The sequence below is a fragment of the Anneissia japonica genome, unplaced genomic scaffold, assembly GCF_011630105.1.
Source record: "Anneissia japonica isolate Jap-2015-1 unplaced genomic scaffold, ASM1163010v1 scaffold287955_len215512_cov160, whole genome shotgun sequence".
Lineage (NCBI taxonomy): Eukaryota > Metazoa > Echinodermata > Crinoidea > Comatulida > Comatulidae > Anneissia > Anneissia japonica.
The window spans coordinates 215,857-222,625 of record NW_022747665.1 but is presented as its reverse complement, the minus strand read 5'-3'; the positions used below and the strand labels follow the sequence as shown (position 1 = coordinate 222,625).

The 6,769-nt window shown below is 35.9% G+C and overlaps 1 long non-coding RNA gene across 1 annotated transcript; it reads left to right on the top strand.

The window, feature by feature from the left end:
• Window positions 1-15: 15 nt before the first annotated feature.
• LOC117120553 lies at window positions 16-2,772 on the top strand. The gene is made up of 3 exons (XR_004447378.1): window positions 16-167; window positions 828-902; window positions 2,503-2,772. It is a non-coding gene; the product is annotated as an uncharacterized LOC117120553 (long non-coding RNA).
• The last annotated feature ends 3,997 nt before the right edge of the window (window positions 2,773-6,769 follow it).

Sequence of the window (6,769 nt, the reverse complement as noted above, 5' to 3'; positions counted from 1 at the left end):
TGCTATCATAGCATTTTCTGAAACGAGACACATACGGGTTCTACTAGCATGCCGTGACTTAGTGCTTAATGGTTTTGCATCATCGACGTTACATTGTGATTCAAATAGATCTAAGTGACTGTATTTGGCTTACATATTTTCGCTAGATCGAATAGGATTTGGAAAAGGTATGCTTATATAATACATTACTTCACTACCACACAGTACCACCTATTTATCATTTTTTCAAAGTTACTCATGTAACTAGTGTACTAATGACAATGTTGCTCGTGTTGTATTGCAGGTCTTACAAGTGGATGTCATAATACTGACGTCATATCACATTCATTTACTTGACACATGAAACTAAATAGTGTGGACAGAGCTTTAAGGTTTAAGAGATGATTACATTTTGGGAAGAACAGGTCAAAGGTCAAGGTCACCGAGATTTTAACCCCAAGCATAAAATTGGCTTGCCTGCATATTGTTTGGTATTCATGCACAGAATAGAAAAAAATGGAATCTCCCATCATACACCCCTTGCATATTTTTCAGGCACAGGGTGGAAAAGAATGGAATCGCCCATCATACACCTCCTGTCCATTATTCAGGCACAGGGTGGAAAATAATGAACTCACCCATCATACACCCTCTGCATATTGTTCAGGCACAGGGTGGAATATAATGGAATCTTCTATCATACACCCCCTGCATATTGTTCAGGCACAGGGTGGAAAAAAATGAAATTGCCCATCATACACAACTGCACATTGTTCAGGCACAGGGTGGTGGTATGCACGCTATAGAGTGACTGCTCTAGTTAATATTGTGTTTGTTTACATTTTTAGGGTTTATTGCTACAATGTTGGTGGACCTTCAGTTCCTTTCGGTGGCTACAAACAGTCTGGGTTTGGCAGAGACCTGTAAGTTTACCCCTTAGCTTTAGTGTTCTTGGCACAACTGTTCATGTTGAAATTGTTGTTAATTGATTATAAAGTGACTTTTTTAGGCACATGAGCCAAGGATTTTCACTTTGATTTCAATTCGACATTTTTTGATTAATTTATTTTTAGGGGAGAGGATTCATTGAAAGAATATCATGAGGCCAAGACAATAGTCACTTTCGTGTTTAAAATTTCTTACTGAATATATATTCAATAACATATATATTTCGATATAAATATCACAATTAAGTGCCTTTTTTCATTTAAGAATTGTAACCATACTACAGTACTATACATGTTTCGGTACAGTATTGTATACTACGATGAGGTTAATTTTCCAAGCTTCTCTCTCTAGGGCAAACTCCCATCTTAAACAAAACTCTTTTACCTAAGACCTCCCACACACAAGAGCTGTCTGCTAACTACACACATAGCTCTTGTGTGTTGTCGATTTTCTTGCGACTTCTGGCGTTTGTGGAGATCTTGCTGCAGGCTCGAAGAAACATTCATAAACCGTATTATTATTGCATTGATACATAAAAGTCTTTTTCTGACATGATTGCCGTAGTTCTAAATGGATAATTTTAATAATGAAAATAATTTTAAGTTTTTGTTTTTAATTTCGAAAAGGCTAGTAATTTTCTTATTAATTAAATTTTAAAGATGTGTTTACATTCAAGTTGGTTCTTCACCAATAATTTTCAGAGTAAGAAACTATATACATTTTAAACTTTTTCCTTATTTAGGAAAACCAGAAAATACGGCTTTAATTTAGTCATATTGGTACAGAGAATTAGCAAAGAATGTTTTTTTCTTATGACTTCAAAACACAGTATAATTATGTTTATGTGTATGTCCATCAATGATACATTCAAAAAGTAAACTTTAATCAGCGATAATTGTTTTGTGGAAATAAAAGTGTGAAAAACACTCTAAAGGATATTTCAAATGTTTGATTTTTTTTTTTTTTTTTGTACAGTGCAATGTGATATATCTATGAGTGTCTCAGTAAATTTCTCAGGAGCGCATAAAGGGACGGGTTAGAAAAATATTAAATTATTTCAAATGGACGAAATAATATTATTTCAAGGAAATAAAATCATTTCGTTCTCAAAATAATATTTCGTTTCCTCAAAATCATTTCGAGGTAACAAAATCATTTCGAGAGAACAAAATAATATTTCGTCCCTTCGAAATATATTTCGTTTTTGAAATAATATTTTGTTCCCCCAAAATAATTATTTCGTTCCTACAAAATAATTTTGTTCCCTCAAAATAGTAAAATTATTAATTATTGTACACCTACAGAGCAGCCTTTCGTTCGGCGCTTATAGTATTTTGTTGCGACTTTATCATTCGGTGGCAACTGACATTTGAGGACTACGTCATTCAGCAATTGGTGACCATGGAAAGTGGTAACACTCGTAATTTCCCACGTCTGCATATAGATTATCTTTCTAAACTTTTTATTCCTGCGCTTTTTGGTTGTGATTTTACAACATACTTTCTACTTTTTTATATGTACTTAAATCATAAAATAAAGAAGTGTTGCATTATTGTATTGTGTTTTCTTTAACAGGCGGCAAGGTTTCTTGACAGTTCATTGCAGCCACTGTAGTTTCTTCATAATAATTGGGACAGCAATGTACGGAGCCTTCAAAGGGTTTATAGAAGAAGCGTTGCATATGCTATAGCTCTGATATTTTAAATAAAGTAATGAGGATAGAAACACTGCTCAAGTAAAGGAAGGAACAATTATGTTATTTACTTATCAAGCATAGGTGTCTTTTAATTTTTTTTAAAAATCAAGGCTAGCCTTAACAATTTGTATGTAAACTGTGTCAATTTATTTGATAACGTCGTGTTTTATTAGAAGTTTGTTTGGCTTTTTTAAATGTTTAAATTGAATTTTTAGTGATGGATGTTTTTCCATGTGTATTAGCGACGGCGAGCATTTTGTTGATTCCATGGTGTTTTGAGTGATGATACTTCCAAAAACCAACTCACATATTCATGTCCCACTTTTGGTCTCAAATTGGGCAAACTGCAACAAGTCTTCTGGTCCTGATGGTATACACATATTAAGAGGTATTGCTGAGAAGTCGGTAAAGTTAACACATTATTAGTCAGTCAATCATTCAATCAATTAATCAATCAATCAATTTTGTAATAAATCAATTCACCATCCATCTATCCATCCATATCTTCCGCGTCGGTTCATTTGTCGGTCTCTCCGTCCATCTGTTTGGTAGTCCGTTCGTCCATCCGTTCACCCACATACCCACCCGTTATTTCAGTAATCACTCTGTTTAGTATTTCGGTATTTAATAAACACCATAATTCATTTATTAATATCTGCATCCTTTAATAGATTTTCCTTTTAACAATAACACAACAGAAACAATGACGATTATTACAGTTGAAAATGCTTAAACACCTAATAATGAAGGTCTACATATTATAGGAAATTTATTTCAAACAATACAACATAATTTATGTTTAGACTTTGAGAGTAAGCTTGGTTTCTATGCAATCGCTACACGCTATCGGCGACTGCTTTTGGTGATATAGTCAATCATATCGGGGAACCTTCCTGATTGCTTTGGGGACTGCTACGGTACGCAGTACAATGATTGCGCTGAAAACACTGATAGCGAGTCCGACAGCAGTGTAGCGAATTTAAGGAATCCAAGCTTAAGGGTTAGAGCATCAATTTTGATGGAATGTGCTCCAGACTCAAGATAAATTGTTGTGAAGGTGGTTGTGTTATCACATGTATAAGTATTTCCCTGTTTGGAACTTCTGCAGATATTATTCTCCTGAAGACGATTCTACCTACTTGGTGTACTGCAAACCTCAACATTTGTTATTACTTTGCCATGCAACAGGGACGTAGCCAGGATTTCGAAAGGGGGGGGGGGCGTTATGCGAGGTACGTAGGACCCAGTGGGTTGGGGAGGGGGGTCCAGCTGCGAAGCCCTTTGGAAAGTAACACGCTCTGAAGGAGATGTGTATAAGAGACAGGTGTATGTCCATCAATGATACATTCAAAAAGTAAACTTTAATCAGCGATAATTGTTTTGTGGAAATAAAAGTGTGAAAAACACTCTAAAGGATTGTTCAAATGTTTGATTTTTATTTTGTACAGTACAATGTAATATATCTATGAGTGTCTCAGTAAATTTCTAAGGAGTGCATAAAGGGACAGGTTAGAAAAATATTAAATTATTTCGAGTGGATGAAATAATATTATTTCAAGGAAATAAAATCATTTCGTTCTCAAAATAATATTTCGTTTCCTCAAAATCATTTCGAGGAAACAAAATCATTTCGAGAGAACAAAATAATATTTCGTCCCTTCGAAATATATTTCGTTTTTGAAATAATATTTTGTTCCCCCAAAATAATGATTTCATTCCTCGAAATAATATTTCGTTCCTACAAAATAATATTTTGTTCCCTCAAAATAGTAAAATTTTGTATAATTATGGTACACCTACAGAGCAGACATTTGTTCGGCGCATATAGTATTTTGTTGCGACTTTATCATTCGGCAGCAACTACAGCATTCGGCAACTGGCATTTGAGGACTACGTCACTTGGCAACTACATCATTCAACAAATATATTACTTGGTGACCATGAAAAGGGGTAACACTCGTAATGCTGTCTCTTATACACATCTAGATGTGTATAAGAGACAGCCCAGTGGGTTGGGGAGGGGGGTCCAGTTGCGAAGCCCTTTGGAAAGTAACACGCTCTGAAGGTTTTTAGGGCTGTTTTGAGATGATAAAGTGAAATATCATCATAAATAACATTAGTTATAAGCCTAACAGTAATTATTAAAAAAACTCATCAGTGATGGATCCAGCAATAGAGAGGTGACCCAGGGAGAGACTTAATACAGATTGAGGAACCACCGACCTCAGCCCCACAATGGTTGGGGCTGAGGTAAGAAAATTTATGATTAGGGCACCTCTAGATTGCCGGAAATTACACTCTCAGACTTAAATTTGGATAGGGGCATATATTTTTCTCTTTTTTTCTATTAAAAAAATAGGGGGGGGGGGAAGGGGCCTTGAATACACCACGGGATACACCACTGCTCAAAACATTGTTTATCCAAAATAGTCATAATCACAAAAAATGGGCATTTAAAACCAGATCACATCCTAAAAACAAATTTATGCATTCTCGCCTCATCAGCAGTCCTGAGTCAGGTGTCGACTCAATGGAGTTTAATGTCATACCCAGGAAGGCTGCAATCTGTTTTGAAAGGTGGAGGTGGGGGTTGGGGGACATTTTGTGAGTCGACACCCACATCAGACACACTATTGTTGGGGCTGAGGTGCGAAAATTTGAGGGAATAGTAACTCTAGTTGACCAGAACATGACATTTTTAGTAAAATTCATCATAATCACATCACCATTTATTCAAAATGAAGTGCCAACAAATTTCTCATGATCTTTTATCAGGGATTTTCGGCAACCAGAGATCTTATTAATATGTGTGATGTACCATCAGGGGCGGATCCAGAAATGTCCAAAAGGGGGGGCCCGAAAGTTGGGCCGATTGAGACAACACTGTCGTAGGGGGTCCGGGGCATTCCGGGGCAATTTTTGTGTTCTAGACGCCCGAACATAACATTTGAGGCATTCTGGGCTATTATTTTTTTCTTTTTCTCTTTTTTTTTTCTTTTTTCCCCCTTTTTTCTTTATTTTTCTTTTTTTTACCTCCCAAAGGGGGGGGGGGCGGGGCCGGCCGCCCCGCCCCCAAATCCGCCCCTGACCATAGAAACTCAAACTTAAAAACATTGTTCTTGAGTATGTACTTTACATACTTCAAAGCCGTGATTTCACAACCACCTCAGCCCCACCATAGTTGGGGTTGAGGTGAGAAAATTTGAGGAAATAAACCTCTAGATGGCCAGAAATGACACATATATAGTAAAATTCATCATCAACAAATTTCTTATTATCAGGGATCTACTTAATATCCAAGACAACTTAGGCCTATATATAGCTTACTAAGCTTAAACTATACTATAATAATTGTGATCAACAAATCACAACTTACTTTTTCGCCTTAAGCATAATTTTCTTCACTTCTTAATATTATTAATATTATTATCTATTATCGCCATCATCATCATCATCGTCATCATCATAATTATTATTATTATTATTATTATTATTACTAGTAACTCAGTAGCATTAAAACAAAACTTTATAGAGCTTGCAAAAGGATAAAAACCAAACTGAGTACAATATCACATTTCTGTATCTGAAAATCCTGGCCTGGGATTTATGGATTGAAGATTTTTTTAAATCGCGCTTAGGCCTGTTATTATAGTAGGCCTATACCTATGTATAACACGTGCTGATGCATATTTACATAGATTAGAAGTATTCATTTTGAGTGATCCCTGGAAAAAAATTGTATTGCCTAGCAAGAACAAGCTTTAAAATGTTAACACTGTGTACAAAGGGGGAGGGGGACCTACGCCCCCCCCCCCTGTATATGGCCCTGCCATGCAAACCTCCAAACAATACACATATTTTTTTCCAAACAATTTATCATACTTTATGTTTTCTCCTTGACCGAAGGTAGCGGTTTACAGCATCAATTCGAGGTTCTTCAAACGTAACTATTGAAGAATGGGATCTCGCCTCAAAAGATAGAATGAGGAAGGACTAGTGTTGTCCAAAAGCTCTAATTCTGTTTCTGACTGACGTTTTCTTTTTAGCTGTTGCTTATCAAATTAGTATATCTTCCGAGATCCAGCCACATTCATGGTTTCTGACAGCGTTGTTGTTTCTCAGTAGTTGTCTTGTAATCCCTTATAA